At 50.4% G+C, this 18,451-nt stretch overlaps 1 long non-coding RNA gene across 1 annotated transcript; it reads right to left on the bottom strand.

Annotated features, from left to right (window-relative positions):
- Nucleotides 1-10,842: 10,842 nt before the first annotated feature.
- LOC139789195 (uncharacterized) lies at nucleotides 10,843-11,257 on the bottom strand. The gene is made up of 3 exons (XR_011723066.1): nucleotides 11,149-11,257; nucleotides 10,988-11,053; nucleotides 10,843-10,899 (listed from the first exon to the last, which is right to left on the bottom strand). It is a non-coding gene; the product is annotated as an uncharacterized lncRNA (long non-coding RNA).
- Between the last annotated feature and the right edge of the window lie 7,194 nt (nucleotides 11,258-18,451).

An 18,451-nucleotide genomic window follows, 5' to 3' on the forward strand; every position in this document is an offset into this window, starting at 1 on the left:
AAAAAGAGGAAACATTTAACCGAGTTGATATAAAACACGTGAACGACTCTGCACACAGCCATCTCACCTTCTCCAACTCTTCCTCAAGACGTGGCTTTGTCACTCCAGCACTGTGTGTGACACCTGCAAAAGTCAAGGCAAAAGGCACACGCTGAGATATTGCCTCCAGCAACACCCAGGCCACTGTGACATCTATCTCCTGCTCCATTACCTTTGCCCCTCGCCCATCTTTCTGCCATCTCTTTGGGGTACCACGATGAGGTTAGGAGGGCACCTGAAAAACAAAAAAAAAACCCACAAAACAACAAGGGATGCTCATGACCAACCAATAATACAACACCTGAGAATAACTGCTCCTCCAGCCCACCGGCCTTTGCTCACCTTGCCACAGCCACCTCTGGTGTCCGTACCCCGCTTCGCTCACCGCTTCCGCCTTCAAAATGACAACAAACCGTAATGTGGTCAGGTAGCCAAGGGAGGCAGCTTGCCACCAACTGCACACCCTGACTAACCTTCAGCTGATTCCATTGTCTCCTCCTCCATCCATTTCTTGCTCATCCTTGACTTGCGGGATCTGAAAAACAGGATTACACAAGTTACCGCACCGCCGCTCAACACCGAGTCTGTCAGGTTGTGGTGCTTCTGTGGCCCCTGATCCTACACAGCAGGCAGGGCAGCTCCAAGCCAAACACTCACAGGCACAGACTGACCCGAGACACAGCCACGTGAGTCACAAGACTTGAGCTCAAGATAAAACTCGCAGCAAGAACAGGGACTCTGGAATCCAAGACTTTTGGGCAATAAGACCTACAGCGATGCGTCTGCAAAGCGAGGGAATGAAGCGATGGATGCCCGAGATGCTGCCTTCGAGACCTGAGGACGCAAGGATGCGGGGAATGAGTCCCCCTCAGGGAAACTGGATGGACAGAGATCAGATGACAATGCAATTGAGAATGACATTGCAGAAGACAGCCATCAAGAAACTTCCAAGTCAAGAGACCGATCTGCAATTTAAACTCCTTGTGCAGAATAACACGCTGCTGATCAGTACTGTGCTGATCAGGAAAGGCTGTGCAGGGATGATGCCCAAGATGCGAGACTTGCTCTGTGAGGACACACAGAAGACCATCAAGACTGGAGGAAGCTCTAAGACAAAGACAAACAACACAAGATACACAACCCCACACACCAAGGCTGGAGCTGCCCTGCCCACCCTAGCATTGTGCTGGAAACTAACATGCTCTATTCACCCACTCAAAGGGGGCTGATTGTAGACAGCCCTCTCCCAGATGCCATCTTCAAAATCCCTCCTGCAACTCCAAGCCTCAGCCCCTCTGCAACCAAGTTCCTGTACTTAGCTTTCAGAGGGCTGCGGGTCTAAATTTATGTCCAGCAAAGAAATCACGCTGTCTGACTAGCACGTTCCTGCAGTTTTAAGGTTCCTCTTCAACAACTCCATTAAAAAAAAAAAAAAAAAAAAAAAAAAAAGTAATAAGTAGGAAAAAAAAAACCTAACAAATAGAAAAAAAAAAAATTTGCATGCAAGCATATTCTTGCTATAAAGAGCTCTAACTTACGGTGGTTTTAAAGTTCTTACCTTAAAGAGTCTTCTCAAACAGCCCAGACAGCTCAACAGCTGCAGTCAGCTCCAGGAGTAGGAGAGCTCTGACCTCAGAGAAGCCCAAGAGCTGACTGAAGCCCCTAGCCAAAGGCTGTGGCTTATATACCACAGGCACCGCCCACAGCTTTTCCCACAATCCCCTGGGAAAGGGGAGGTGGCGATTACCACAAGGTATAAAAGCAGCCAGAGGAGAAGCAGTCAGTTTTCTCCTCTTTCTTCAGTTTGCGGGACAAGCAGAGAAACTCCACGACGCCGGCTGAGGAATTTTGGGTTTTTTTCTCTCTCCTTGTTACTTCAGCGACTTGACCAGGTAAGAATTCAACCCAAAGGGAACCTTAACAGAGTAAAGGTCATTGGAGGCTTGTATTAGACAGAAAAGAGGAAAGAACAAGTGGGGTGGGTCACAGATACGGACTCACAAAGTCTCCTGAAAGACTCAGAGGGGCGAGAGCTCTGCAACAAAGCTAAAAGTGCACTAAAGGCAAGCTGGAAGGCAGCGTTCTGTTAGAGGGGTCATTTTTGGATCGAAGACACTGAAGAAAGCTGAGGGGCACAAGCAGCAGTCTGGAGGGGATTTTAATAGAGTACAGGCGTCCCTGGGATGTTGGGAGCCGAATGACAGACGGCGTCAGAAGAGCTTCTCGTAGAGCGAAAAAGGCGTAAAATGCGCAACGGAGCCGGAAGGTGGCTGTGGGACGCCGACAGGGGGGCGTGAGGTTGGCCTCCGGAGGTGTGGTGGTGAGAGAAGGGTGCTGTGAGAGAGGTAAAAGGCGGCTCTGGGACACGAGGAAAAACCGTACGTGTCCAGTTGATGTACGGATGTCCTCGGGGGCTGAGGGACTGAACAGATGTCTAAGATCACAACAAATGAAGGAAGGGTTCTGGGGTGAAAAGAGAGCCTGAAGAAGGATTCTGTCTCAGTAAGAGAGCTAAAAAGAGCACCGCAGAGATCGAAGGGTGTGGGGCGGTGTGAGGATGGTCTCGTAAGGAGCGGTGCCCTGAATGAGAGGGCTCTGATGGGCAATAATGTTGAAGAAGAGTCCGGAAGACCCTCTGGCAGAGCCTTGAGGGGGAGACCGGACCCCCGTCCCTTTCTGAACGCTTCCTCGGAGAGGACCCTGGGTGTGGCTGGATGTGGTCTTTGCCCCTGGCAGTAAAGCGGAGTTCATACTCTCCCTCTGCCCCAGAGTTGGTGTATTTTATCTCTGCCTTTTAATACCTCGCTACCTGTGTGCATGATGTGCACCCGTCCCGTTGTATAAAGGGTTTCTTTAAAATGCATCTTACCCCAGGGTGATTGGTCTCTTGGCTCTGCTGCATGTGCCTTTGATTTCACTGGTTGTTTCATCTGAACCTGAAGTTCTGACGGTTTGCTGCCATCCCCAAATAAATTGATCCGTTTGCTTCCTGGTCTCCATATGGAACTCTAGTTCCTGAAATTCAGCTTTCATTTTGCCGTCTCCGTGTCCTGTGGACTTATCTGGCTCTCGAGGGGGGAGGGGCTTGCTGCGCTGCTTTTCTATTAGTCTGTCCTTGGTGTTTCACGTGGCATCGGTTTCTCTAGATTTCAAGGACAGTTGAGACGGTCCTGAGGTCTATATAGATCTGCTACTTAATATGATACTTTGCCAGATGGGCGGGGTCAGCGCAAAAGACACAGGCACCCAAATAAAGAAGTTAGTTTATATTTACTGATGTATTAAATTATAAGAGAACAAGTGCAGAAACAAACAAAACTGAAGTGCGATAGCAAAGCCAAAGCAAAACACAGCAACTCATCTAATTGTTACTATACAGACGCAGCGATAAAGAGTAAGAAAGACGTGTCGCCGATTGCCGTAATGATTCGACTTTCCCTGGATCTGCGGTTGCTGGGGAGCCCTGGTTGTTACGAGGACACGGAGAACCCTTCCCAGCAGTTGGGAAATCCTACACGGTGCGTCCTCTTGTAGGTGAGGACGGCAGAAAGGGTCCAGTTTTTCAAGTATCCCGTTGCTGCTAGTCCGAAGGACTTGCGCTTTTCTTAACGTGAAAACGTCCGGTCTTACGCCCCGTAACGACCGAAACCGGGGCCTGGCTGGGGCTCAAATTGCAGATCGTAGGGCTGCCTAAACTATCTCCCCTAGACATGTTACTGGTGGTTCCCTAAAATATCTGCCCGGGCAGTTCGGTATATTGGCTGCTTTTGCACTCTCTCGTGGTTTGAAAAAAATTTCTCAGAATGGGGAGGGTAAGCTACTGCTTTCACAAACCTTTTTCCTCCTACATACTTAGCTGATCTCCCAGTAAACCAAATGTGCTCCGTCTCAGGATGAGTTAATAGATCCAAGTTTTTTCCAAACCTCATTAAAGATTCATTTTTGAGTGCAAAATCAGGGTTTACTTCTTGATTATTCATGGGGGGCAGTGGCTAGCTGCTAGTGGAAGGCAGCCACACCATAGCCTCCCACTTTGGCTCTATCTTGAATATATTTGACCCATTGCATGATAGGAATTATGGCAGACAGAGCCACTTTATATCCTACTGTGAGTTGTTCTAGTTCTAGCGCAGCCCAAAAACGTGCTAATGTAGTAGATGTGTTTGTGAATTCATGTTAAATAATTATGAAATGTTTGTTAACCCACCTTTGAGAGTACTAATAATATATCTGTCTTCAATATTGTGAAATATGCAAACGTAGGAATTTGTTAAAATGAAATATAACTGTTCTTTGCGTAACTACAAAGCTTAAGGGAACAAGAAACAAGACATCCACAGTTTCTGTGCCCTGAAAACACTACAATGTACATCCTGTTGTGCTAATCTAAGCTGATTTTGCTGCTCACCACATAGCGTTGCAATTTAAGGTCGTTTTACTGCTGACTGCAGAGTGTTGCACAGGAAAGAGCGAAGGAGTGCATGTGCGGAATCGAAGGGTAACGAGAGGGGAAACTGAGGCAGATGCTGACTTCATCCAATGACCACCAGATGGGGGTCAAAAAGACCCTCAGAGATAAAGTGGGCATGTGCCTTTGAAGGCCGCCTCTTCCAAGAACTAATAAACATAACCCAGCCTGTTCTAGAACAGTCATGAATATGTATTAGAATAGTTATGAATATTAAGGTATGGAACGTAAGACAAAAGATTAAACTTTAAGGCAAGTGTGCGAGTGGAGCGGAGACTCCCCACGCACCCAGCGCTGTTTTGCTTATTGCAATTTTATTTATTAAATTAAACTATTAACAGAATATTGAGTCCCAGTCATTTATAACACTGATAACTCTCAAAGTGGAGTTGTTTTCTGCTTCTGGTAATTTTCTCCCCTGGGCTCCAAGTTCTGTGTAACCGGTTTACAGATTTGTTTGAGATCTCTTCTTATTTGTGAGGATCATAAATCCAAAACCTTTTGTTAAGCCTCTTCTGTTAATTCCAAATCAGCCTGCTGTTCACTTCTGCAAACTCACACTTTTCCCTTGTTACCTCACATAACAGGGTTAAGATTGATCCTACGTGTCAGATGCGCTGTCTCCAAAAACGACACAATCCGATGACTGCTAAGAATTGAACACCCCAATACACACTGCCACGCACTGAATATAAGAAGATACAGAACCATTGACGGGCAGTCGGGCATCTTTTGAGCGAAAAACTACAAATGAGTCTCCGGAAGTCGGCCATCTTGTTACCGGAAAACTACAAATGAGTCTCCGGAAGTCGGCCATTTTGTTACCGGAAGTCGGCCGTTTTGTGACCGGAAAACTACAAACGAGTCTCCGGCAGTCGGCCATTTTGGTACCAAAAGTCGGCCATCTTTTTACCGGAAAACTACAAACGAGTCTCCGGAAGTCGGCCATTTTGGTACCAAAAGTCGGCCATCTTTTTACCGGAAAACTACAAACGAGTCTCCGGAAGTCGGCCATTTTGGTACCAAAAGTCGGCCATCTTTTTACCGGAAAACTACAAACGAGTCTCCGGCAGTCGGCCATCTTTTTTTTTTTTTTTTTTTTTTTTTTACGAAAAACTACAAATGAGTCTCCGCACCTCGGACAAACTGTTAAAACAAAGTTAAAAATTTAAGAACCCCCAGTGTCCCCTGAGCGTAGAAACACACCATCTGGCAGATCCTCTGATCTTCGCCAAAACCTGTCAATTTTCTCTTACTTGATAGATTCATTTAATCACTCGTGTTGGAAGGGGCCCTCAAAGACCATCTGGTCCATCCCTCTATGTAATGCTATGGATTCGATTCTTAACACTTTCTACAACGGGGGGAATCTACCGCTTCTCCTGGGAGACCATTCCCATCTTTTACTGTCCCCATGGTGAAAAATGAACTTCTTATGTCCAATCAGAATTTCCCCATTACCTCTTATCCATTAAGCCCCACCTTACCTTGTTGCTGGAGGACCAAAAGAGAGAACTGTTGCAAGGCGAATGTCTCTTAGGGCACGGCGCTCCAAGGTCCAAACAGGCGTTCCAGCAGAAACTCACGAAGAGTGCTCTGAGTCTATTGCCCTCAGGGCTGCCTAGCCTGGCTCGGAGCTACTGCTCCGGGATCAGCAAACCTCTCTGGTGGCTTGCTCAGGAATGAGCTGAGATTGTGCTCCAGGCCTCAACTTTTATTGGCCCCCTAATCCTGCTCATGTGCAGTTGGGGCCCGCCCTAACCAGGCACAGGTGGGCTTAACACAAGCTCATGGCCACTACCTGGCAATTAGTGGCACCTGGTTGCCTCATTTCACTACAGAGAACAGTGAGCAGCTGACTGTCTGGCTGCTTCTGGTTACAGGAGGACAAAAAAAGGACATGGAGTGCAGCTGAGTAATGGGGAACATCCGGTTTCCATAGAGAGTTTGTTTGGCTGCTTCACATGCTGTTTCCAGTTGCTGGAGGACTGGTGTCTGTCAGCAAGCCAGCAAGCATTTAAATACCCATTTACACATCTAATATCGGCTTTGACCTATACATCAGCTTTGATACACTCACACAGACTCCCTGGAGCAAAATATCCCCTGTCCCTCCTGGTCCCACACTCCCCCCTCACCTCTACCAGACACCCTGACAGCCCTCACAGCCCTTTACCCCTCCCCACTGTAACTCCAGTGCTTAAAACACATCTCTGAAGACTATTAGGCAGCATTTGTCATTACATTCGTAACATCAAAGCAACACTCTTGCTGGGGGCAGAAAAAGCTTCCATCCTTCCCTACTCCATTGCTGGGGTAGAGAACCCTGTATGGCTGCCTCTACTTGTATCACAAGAGACACCTACTCACACACTGCAACAGTAGTGGTCCTGCATCCTGCTTAGACAGCAAAGCTGAAAGTAAAAAAGGACTCCTGAAAGTAAAAAAATAAATTCACCATCTGCTCATGAGGTGTCCACATGTTTATACGTATCCTATTTAAATACTTCTATAGGCAAGTATTTCACTTCCTTTCTGCATTCATGTAACTTGTACAACTGTTCACTGATACCATTACGTTTTCGATCTCAAACACAGGGATAATTTGACCAGGTATTTTTTGTGTGTTACACAACCGGGAGGGAGAGCTGCCCAAAGGAGATGCTACCAAACCCCCAGGGAAATACCCCATTTAGAGGGAGACAGAAACAAAGTACTTCAGAGCACTCCATCAAAACACCAGCAAAAGATACCTGCAGCATCCAGCTGTCTCTCCGTTCAAAGATTTAGAATAGATAATTAGCTAAACTAGGTAATATATGAGATCTAAAGCATTATGGGGCTCTCGGCGTCTAAACAATGCAGTTTGTACTTTATACAACTGTTTTTGTTACATTTATGATACAAAAAAATCTGTGGTAACTCTTTGGCTTTAATTTTTGAAGGATGATGGAGAGAAGGGAGGGTAAAACTGCAGGAGTCAAACAAATCCCCACTGCTGCAGTATATAAACTTAACAAAAAGGCCTCTCTGCTTTGTTAATACATCTGGATGTACCAAAACGTGCAGAGGAATGCATTTTCATCATCTCAACTGCTGCAATTGTGAACCACAAAGCCAGAAACACCATCAACTTGAGAAAGATGTGCTGTGCTTCCATCTTGAGAATGACCTTCTCTTTTTTTTTTTTTTTTGAAGGAGGAAAGAGTCTTGATGCCGGTGACTTCCACAGACTCTTTTGGGATCTGCTCTGATGGGGAGTTTCCAAAATGCAACATCTTTGAATGAGAGGCATTTCTGTTTTGGACTCTCTCTTCCCATCTTCTATCAATATTCATGCTGAAGGGCAGTTGTTCCTGGTCTCCCAGCTTAGCTTGCAGCAGGCCAGGGATCAGATTCCTTCCTCAAGAAAAGGCACATCAGGCAACTGGTATATTTCTGCAATCACCAGGCTCGTCTTCATCAAAAAAAAAAAAAAAAAGCCGAGTGCCAGCAGGAAGCATCCGGAAGAATCCTATGGGTTGGCAAACCTCTCCTGCGACAACCTCCTTTGCCATCCCTTGAAGTACTCATCATCCCTAAAGACACCCCCCAAGTCATATAGAAATAGCACTTAGGGATATGGCTTAAGTTCTTGTCAGTGTTGGGTTAATGGTTGGACTCTATGATCTTGAAGGTCTTTTCTAATAGAGGTAATTCTGTGATTAGCACCATGGGCTTCCCCTCACCTGCTCTGTACCCATTCAGTGCCAGATACTGCATCTGTCATTGTTTGTAGAACCCAAGCTACATCAAGAGACAAAATGACAGTTATACTTGAAGGGAGTCACCAGCTCCATGTTCATCCTCACTACTACCCCAGCTCACCTCAAATGCTCATCCAGTCCCAAAAGTGGCCTAAAGTTCATGCAAAAAAGTAACTGCTTCACTGAGTAGCCACATTATTCTCTGCTCTTTGACACTGACCTTACCTCGGACTACTTGCTATAGTCAGCAGCTTTGTCCCAGTGAGCCTGCTTACAATATTTGCAAAAAACAAAAGGAACGTACCAAGATGCTGCCTCAAACAGCACCCTGCCTGCAACAATTCCCATCTCTTACTCCTTTACCTTGGCAATTTGCATATCCAGCCTCTGCAATTTTCTTATTGTCACATGGTGACTACAATAGAACCTATAAACATCAACTGATGCTTCTAACTTCAACAACACACCCGAAAAATAACTGCTCTTTGGTCCCACTAGTCATCACTCACCTCACCCCAGTCACCTTCAGTGACTATCCCACTTCGCTTACTGCTTCTACCTTCAAAATGACTTAAACACACACTGTAATCAGGTAGCTACCAGAAGCACAATCCCTCCAGCACTACACACTGACTGACCTGACTGCACTCTGCTCCCTCGTTTCTTCTTACAAGCACATATTTGTCCTTTGCATCTGAAAGAAAGTGTTACACAAGTCACTGGAATGCTGAACAATGGACAGACAATTCCAGACATCTCAATCCTAGTTAGGAAACTAGGTATTACTAGAGTATTACTACCCTCATGCCATTAATAAACACAGCCCCACAACTTTAAACCCATACACATACAACCGTTAACTACTGAGAGGGTCAATCTCCTGCGCTGCACAGGAAAAACCCTCTCATGAGGGTCCCATCACCTTCAAACACCATCAAAGCAACTGCCCACCCAGCCTGAGTATGGCTGCTCCACCTAAGATCGTTGTAAAATTGTGGCCTAAAAACTCAAGGCAAACATCACCAGAGACCCTTATGGCTCTTCAATATCCCCAACTCTACAATCTGGGCAGAGCAGCCCCAGGCCAAACCCACAAACACAGACCAACCCAAGACACACCACTGCAAACTACAAGATGAAACATTAATAGAAAACTCCCAAAAAGAATTACTCTGGGCTCCAAGAAGCTGGCCAAGATGATCTACAGGGATGCAAGGGTGAGGCAAGGAGGCCCCATGGTGACATCAAGTGTCACAGAACACTTCCTGTTACAATAATTACTCTTCAAAATAACATATCAGATGTACAAGACTAGCATCAAGACCTAAGGATGCAGAGACAAGGTTGCAAATGTGGAAAATTTATGACCAGAGATGCTCATTCGTTCATCAAGAAGATTACAAAAGATGCCTATCAAGAAATTTGCAAGATGCGAGAAAAGAAGGATCCAGATGGCACTATGATGATGATGACTAAATGTGTTCAACACCATGGGGATGATGTTCAAATATTACTTGTCCTGTAGGGGACTCTGGAATTCAAGACTTGTGGGCAATAAGACCTACAGGGATGCGTCTGCAAAGCGAGGGAATGAAGCGACGGGTGCCCGAGAAGCCCCCTTCAAGACCTGAGGACGCAAGGATGCGGGGAACGAGTCCCCCTCAGGGAAACTGGGTGGACAGAGATCAGGTGACAATGCAATTGAGAATGACATTGCAGAAGACAGCCATCAAGAAACTTCCAAGTCAAGAGACCGATCTGCAATTTAGACTCAAGCAGAAGAACACGCTGCTGACCAACACCGTGCTGAGCAGGAAAGGCTTTCCAGGGAGGATGCCCAAGATGCTGGGCTTGCTCTGTGAGGACACAGAGGACCATCAAGGCCTCAGGAAGCTCTAAGACAACAAAGACAAACAACACAAAACACACAACCCCACACACCGAAGCTGGAGCTGCCCTGCCCATGCTGGAATCATACTGGAAAGTAACCTGTTCCCTTCACCCACCCAAAGGGGGCTGCTCCCAGACAACCCTCTCCCCTACACTAACTTCAAAACACCACCTGCAATTCCCAGCCTCGACTCCTCTGCTCAGCCCCTCCCCACCCACCCCTGGGCCCTCAACTTATCTTCAAGAGCGACAGCAGCACAAAGCCATGGTCAGTAATGAAAACCACATTGTTTGAGTGGGATGTGCTTCCAGTCGCACGGTTCCTCTTCATCCCCTGTACGTAAAAAAGGAAAAAGCACAACCCACAGATCACAAACAGCGCTGGCACAAGTCCCACCTAAGCCAATGCACGCTACTTCCTCTGCACTCACCTCCTCAAGGGAGCCCCATGGTATACCACGCACCTTCTCGTTCCAGAGTTGAAAGCTATCGCCACCATTGATTGGGGCACCTGAAACACCAAGAGAAAGAGTTCCTGTTCTGCTGATCAGAAGTCACCAGCCCCATGAACCCCCTCACTACCAACTCAACTCAACTTCAACGCTCATCCGGTTCCAAAGGTGGCACGCACAGTGCCAAAGGAAACGTTTAAGTGACTTGATGTAAAATACATGGCTGACCCAGCCCACCACCATCTCACCCTCTCCAGCCGCTCCTAAATGTGTGTCTTTGTCCCTACAAGGATGGTTGTGGCACCTGCAAAAGCCAAAGCAAAAGGCACGTGCTGAGGTAGTGCCTCCAACAACAGGCAGCCCACTGTGATGTCCACCTCCTCCTCCTTTACCTCAGCCTCTCACCCATCTGCTGCCTGCCGTCCTTGTGGGGTGCCAAAAGTAGGTTTAGAGGACACCTGGAAAACACAAAAAACAGGGGATGCCAATGCCTTCAACGAAAATAAAACACCCGAGAAATAACTGCTCCTCCAGCACACCAGCCTTTGCTCACCTTGCCAGAGCCACCTCCGGAACAGATATTCTGCTTCCTTGGCTGCTCTCACCTTCAAAAGGACAAACAAACCATAATGTGGCCAGGTAGCCAGGAGAGGGACCTTCACTCCAACACCAACTAACCTTTGGGTGGTGCTCTTCTCTCCTCCTGCTCTGTCACGTACATCCTTGTCGCATGGGATCTGAAAAACGGTGATGCACAAGTCACTGGAACACTGCCCAACAGTGCTGGACTAGTCCTTTAGGGCTCTTCCAAAAAACCCTGAACCTATAACTCTGGGAAGAGCAGCTCCAAGGCAAACACTCAGACCAATTCAAGACACAGCCCTGCAAATCATGAGACTTGATCTCAAGAGAACACCAAGCAAAAAGAATATCTCTGGGATCCAAGACTGTTGGGCAAGAAGACCTACAGCAATGCAACTGCAAAACGAGGGGCTGAATCAAGGGATGCCAAAGAACGCGGGCTTCAAGACCTGATGACACGAGGATGCGGGGAACAAAGTCCCACTCTGGGAAAATCCATGACCAGAGATGATGCTGATGCAGGTGGCGATGATGTTTCAGAAGATGACCATCAGGAAGCTTCCCAGATGAAAGACCTATCAATACTTCAAACTTGTCACACAAGAAGAAGATGCTGCTGACTAGGACTGTGCTGATGAGTAAAGGCCTGCCAGGGATGATTGCCAAGATGTGGGACCTGCTCCAAGAGGACATCAAGACCTGAGGAAGCTTTAAGACAAACACATACAACACAAACTACACGCCACCACACACCAAGGCTGGAGCTGCCCGGCCCACACTGGCATCGCATCAGAAATTGACCCACTTCCTTCATCTGACCAAAGGAGGCTGCTCCCAGACTGCCCTCTCCCCTACACTAACTTCAAAACCCCTTCCACAACTCCCACCAGCCTTGACCCCTCTACACCACTGGTCCCTCAACTTATCTTTCAGAGGACTGGCTCTCCAAAGTCGTGGTTAGCCAGGAAAATAGACAGGAGCAGCCCAGAATAATCCTCAACTTGCAAGGTTCCCCTTTGCCACCTGCATTAAAAAATAAAAAAGTCACACCAAAACAAGCAAAGAAAAAAAACTCCACACACATAACCACACCACCAAAACACCTACCAGAATATTCACCAATAAGTCCAGCATCAGCCAGCCCCGTTCCCTTCCAAATGTCCCAGCTTCGCAGAAGAGCCCTGCGGGGTCCCACTCACCCACGCTTTCCAGGTTTGGGTTAGGGTTCGTCATTCAGGGCACCTAAAAGGCACAAAACTATTGTTCTGCTTGAGAGAAGACACTAGCTCCACAAGCCCTGCACTACCACCTCACCTCCAGTGCTCATTCAGTTCCTGGAACTTGCTAGCATCATGCCAGGGAGGGACAGGCTCCCATCAACCACCCAAAGGGCACCGCTTCTGAACAGCTCGCTCCCCTACAGTACCTTTAAAACCCGAGCCAGCGATTCCTAACCTTGACCCCTCTACACAGACCCTCCCCAACCATCCTCCCTTTCTCTTACCTTTCAAACGGCTGGGGCTCTGAAGCACTGGACAGCAAAGCAACCCGCATCGGCTGACGGGGATCTTCCCAAAACCACAAAGTTCCTCCTCACCATCTGCAATAACAAACGGCGATGGCAGCAGAAATAGGATATCAGCTAAATACCAACCCCTTCCACAAGCTCCTCATAACCCCCGACTTGCCCTGTTCTGCTTGTGAGATCGAGCCTCCTCGTTACCATCCCGTCTCACCTCCAGCGCTCTTCCCCCTCCAAAGGTGGCACACACAGCTCCTGCAAAACCAAAGGGAAACACTTACCCGCGTTGAAGTAAAATCTCTGGATGAGCCGGCCCGCAACCGTCTCACCTTCTCTGACCGCTCCTCAACCCGTGGCTTTGTGTGGCACCTGCAAAAGTCAAAGGAAAAGCACATGCCGAGATAATGCCTAAAACAACAGGCAGCCCACTGTGATATCCACCTCCCGCTTGCTCCTTTACCTTGGCCCCTCGCCCGTCTGCCTGCCAGCCTTGTGGGGTGCCAAAATGAGGTTTGGAGGGCTCCCAAAAAGCACAAAAAGCAGGGGATGCAAATGCCTTCCACAGCAATACAACATCTGAGAAATAACTGCTCCTGCAGCCCACCAACCTTTGGTCTACGGAATGCTGCTCAACACATGGACAATTCCTCTGAGACTCTTCCAAGGGCCCTTGACCCTACAATGTGGGCAGGACAGCTCCAAGCCAAACTCTCAATACTGAGGCCAACCCAATACACAGCGCTGCAAACCACAAGACTCGACCTCAAGAGGAAACTCACAGTAAGATGAATGATTCCAGGATCCAAGACAGCTCGGCTGGAAGACATCCAGGGATGCAACAGTGACGCATGGAGGCTCCATTGTGGCCCCAAGAGTGTCGAACAACATCGCCTTTTAAAGAAGCTACTTTCTAAGCTTAGATGACAGGTAAATGAGAAGCCTGGATTCGAGACCTAAGGACACAGGGAACCAGTCCCAGTTTAAGAAAATCCACAATTAGAGATTCTGATGGAGTTAGGAAGAACATGTCAAAAGACAACCTTTGAGAAAGCTACGATACACAAGACTGTTCCATGTTGTGAATTTGTTATGCGAGACAAAGCATTACTGAATGTGCTGATAAGGTGTTTTAGACCCTAGGGATGGTGCCCGAGGTGCAAGACTTGCTCTGTGAGCACAACGAGGACACTAAGGCCGTAGAAAGCTCTAAGACAACAAAGAAACAGCAGAAACTACACACCAAAACACACAAAGGCTGGAGCTGCCCTGCCCATGTTTGCATCGTGTTGGAATCTAACCTGGTCCCTTCACCTGACCAAAGGGGCTGCTCCTGGACAGCCTTCTCCCCTACCCTAACTTCCAACCCCTTTCCTGCAATTCTCAACTTTCCCCCTCCCTGCCCAGCCCTGCCTCACACCTGGTTCCTCTTATCTCTAGGGGGGTTGGCACCTGAAGCCATGGTGAACAAGGAAAGCCACATCACAGGGCTGGGATGTTCCTGTAGCCACAGGGTTCCTCTTCATCAGGTGCCACGAAAAAATTCCAACCAACAGAACCACCAGCAAGTCCCACATCAGTAAACACTGACCTCTTAGAGAATGCTGAACTCCTCCAAAGAGCCCCTGGGTGTTTCCTCTCATTCTAGAGTTGAACACTGCAGGCATTACCACTTGGGGAACCAAAAAATACCAAGACGGAGGAAACAACCACTGCACCAGCCAAAAGCCCCCAGCCCTCCTCCTCTTACCTTGAAGAGCTCCAAGCACACCACAACTGCCAAGCAGACTGAGCCCTTGAATAGAGGTGCAGGCTTCTATACCCTCCCCAGAGTCCTTTGGGAAAGCCCCCTCATCAACCTGACTGGCCACACCTGGGCTACCCCAGCCCCAGCTGGAGCCCTTCAGAGAACATCATCCCCTGCTCCTGCCACAGCTGGGAGCTCAGTCCCCAGGGTCTGCCAACAACCCACAACCACAGCCCACCACCCCTACTCCCCCCAGGGCACTCTGAAGGCAGGAAAAGGTTCATTTAGGCTTCTCAAAAATCCCAGCAGAGCTGGGAGAAGGCTCAGAGCGACAGAGAGAGCCCGACAGAGAGAGCCCGACAGAGAGAGCCCGACAGAGAGAGCCCGACAGAGAGCGACGCGGGGAGAGAGACACCGGGGGGGAGAGAGACACCGGGGGGGAGAGAGACACCGGGGGGGAGAGAGACACCGGGGGGGAGAGAGACACCGGGGGGGAGAGAGACACCGGGGGGGAGAGAGACACCGGGGGGGAGAGAGACACCGGGGGGGAGAGAGACACCGGGGGGGAGAGAGACACCGGGGGGGAGAGACAGAGAGAGACACGGGGAGAGAGACACGGGGAGAGAGACACGGGGAGAGAGACACGGGGAGAGAGACACGGGGAGAGAGACACGGGGAGAGAGACACGGGGAGAGAGACACGGGGAGAGAGACACGGGGAGAGACAGAGAGAGACAGAGAGAGACAGAGAGAGACAGAGAGAGACAGAGAGAGACAGAGAGAGACAGAGAGAGACAGAGAGAGACAGAGAGAGACAGAGAGAGACAGAGAGAGACAGAGAGAGACAGAGAGAGACAGAGTCACAAAGATAAGAAGGGAGAAGGGGCCACCCAAAGTTTTCAGTGGTCACTCTCTGCACTTGTTTGCCACGGTGCCCCACCCACAGCACGACCAACAATTGGGTTATGGGTTCTGGTTTTATCACAAACCTGGAATTCAGAAGCCCTCGGCCTCCTGTCTCCACTGTTGATCCATGGGGCTCCTGTAGCAGAAGGAACTTTCCTCGGGGCACGGCGCTGCCAAGTCAAGCAGCTCTTGATGTTGGGGCGCACAAACAATGCTCCCATCTTGTCGCCTTTGGACTTGGGGTGCCTCGTTCAACGCTTGTGCTTCGGACTCTGCTCTCCTCCTCCTCTGGCTGCTCCAGAGTGAGCCGGGCGTGTGGAACAGAGCAGGATCTGCAGAGATCGGTTCCTGTGGGAACAGAAGAGCCCCCGAACAGACTGAGGCCCCCCCAGAAGTGGAGGTTTATATACCCTGGGCCCCGCCCCTCTGCCCTTCCCATAATCCCTTGGGAAAGCCCCTCCTCAACCTGCCTGGCCACACCTGGGCTACCTGGCTGTGGACACGCCCCTTTTGTGTTAAGCCCCGCCTCCCAACCCCTCCCAACCCGGCTGTGGACACGCCCCCTTCCCTTATGGTCCCCTTCTCCTGAGTGGACACACCCTCTGCGTTGTGCAAACCCCGCCCCATTTGGTGGGGACACACCCCTTTTATATAAAGCCCCGCCCTCCCGTATGTGGACACGCCCCCTGTAATGGGAACCCCACCCTCGTGCACACCCCCTTCACGTGAAGCCCCGCCCTCCACGAATAAACACTCCCTGTGTGAAGCAAACCCCGCCCACTTTGGGTGTGGACACGCCCCTTTATGGCTTAGCCACGCCCTCTTAGGACTGGACACCCCCCCTTTGTGACGCGTACCCCACCCTTTATCGCTATGGAAACGCCCCCTTTGAATTAAGCCCCGCCCTCCCGGGAATAAACAATCCCTGTGTGAAGCAAACCCCGCCCACTTGGGGCGTGGCCACGTTCCTTTGAGTATAGCGCCACACCCCATAAATGGAAACCCCACAGCGTTTGGGTGTGGACACCCCAAACCCCCCACACACACAACTCACCCATGGCTGTGAGGATGGGAAGGGACTGGGAGGCACTGGGAGAGACAGGGAGGCACTGGGAGGGACTGGGAGAGAGTAGAAGAGCACTGGAGAGCACTGGGAGGGACTGGAAGGGAACTGGGGGGCACTGGGATGGACTGGAAAGGACTGGGAGGACTGGAAGGGACTGGGAGGGACTGGAAGGAAACTGGGAGGCACTGGGAGGGACTGGAAGGGAACTGGGAGGCACTGGAAGCGCATGGGAGAGACTCGAAGGGAACTGGGAGGAAATGGGAGGGACTGGAAGGGACTGGGTGGGACTGGAAGGGAACTGGGAGGCACTGGGAGGGACTGGAAGAGCACTGGGAGGCACTGGAAGGGAACTGGGAGGCACTGGGAGGGACTGGAAGAAACTGGGAGGGACTGGAATGGAACTGGGAGGGACAGGAAGGGAACTGAGAGGCACTGGGATGGACTGGAAGAGCACTGGGAGGGACTGGAAGGGAACTGGGAGGCACTGGGAGGGACTGGAAGAGCACTGTGAGGGACTGGAAGGGAACTGGGAGGCGCTGGGAGGGACTGGATGGGAACTGGGAGGCACTGGGATGGACTGGAAGGGACTGGGAGGGACTGGAAGGAAACTGGGAGGCATTGGGAGAGACTGGAATGGAACTGGGAGGGACTGGAAGGGAACTGGGAGGCACTGGGAGGGACTGAAAGAGCACTGGGAGGCACTGGAAGAGAACTGGGAGGCACTGGGATGGACTGGAAGGGACTGCGAGAGACTGGAATGGAACTGGGAGGGACTGGAAGGGAACTGGGAGGCACTGGGATGGACTGGAAGAGCACTGGGAGGGACTGGAAGGGAACTGGGAGGCACTGGGAGGGACTAGAAGAGCACTGTAAGGGACTGGAAGGGAACTGGGAGGCACTGGGAGGGACTGGAAGAGCACTGGGAGGCACTGGAAGAAAACTTGGAGGCACTGGGAGGTACTGGAAGAGCACTGGGACGGACTGCAAGGAAACTGGGAGGCACTGGGATGGACTGGAAGGGACTGGGAGGGACTGGAAGGGAACTGGGAGGCACTGGGAGAGACTGGAAAAGAACTGGGAGGCACTGGAACAGCACTGGGAGGGACTGGAAGGGAACTGGGAGGCACTGGGAGGGAACTGGAAGGGACTGGGAGGGACTGGAAGGGAACTGGGAGGCACTGGGTGGAACTGGGATGGACTATAAGGGAGAGGGAGGGACAGGAAGGGAACTGGGAGGCACTGGGAGAGACTGGAATGGAACTGGGAGGGAGTGGAAGGGAACTGGGAGGCACTGGGAGAGACTGGAATGGAACTGGGAGGGACTGGAAGGGAACTGGGAGGCACTGGAACAGCACTGGGAGGCACTGGAAGGGAACGGGGAGGCACTGGGAGAGACTGGAAGACCACCAGAAGGGAACTGGGAGGCACTGGGAGGGACTGGAAGGGAACTGGGAGGCACTGGGAGGGACTGGAAGAGCACTGGGAGGGACTGAATGGGAACTGGGAGGCACTGGGATGGACTGGAAGGGACTGGGAGGGACTAGAAGGGAACTGGGAGACACTGGGAAGGACTGGAAGAGCACTGGGAGGCACTGGAAGGGAACTGGGAGGCACTGGGAGGGACAGGAAGGGACTGGGAGGGACTGGAAGGGAACTGGGAGGCACTGGGATGGACTGGAAGAGCACTGGGAGGGACTGGAAGGGAATTGGGAGGCACTGGGAGGGACTGGAAGAGCACTGTAAGGGACTGGAAGGGAACTGGGAGGCACTGGGAGGTACTGGAAGAGCACTGGGAGGGACTGCAAGGAAACTGGGAGGCACTGGGATGGACTGGAAGGGACTGGGAGGGACAGGAAGGGAACTGGGAGAGACTGGAAAAGAACTGGGAGGCACTGGAACAGCACTGGGAGGGACTGGAAGGGAACTGGGAGGCACTGGGAGGGAAGTGGAAGGGACTGGGAGGGACTGGAAGGGAACTGGGATGCACTGAGAGGGACTGGAAGAGCACTGGGAGGCACTGGAAGGGAACTGGGAGGC

Source organism: Heliangelus exortis, chromosome W (assembly GCF_036169615.1).
Source record: "Heliangelus exortis chromosome W, bHelExo1.hap1, whole genome shotgun sequence".
Lineage (NCBI taxonomy): Eukaryota > Metazoa > Chordata > Aves > Apodiformes > Trochilidae > Heliangelus > Heliangelus exortis.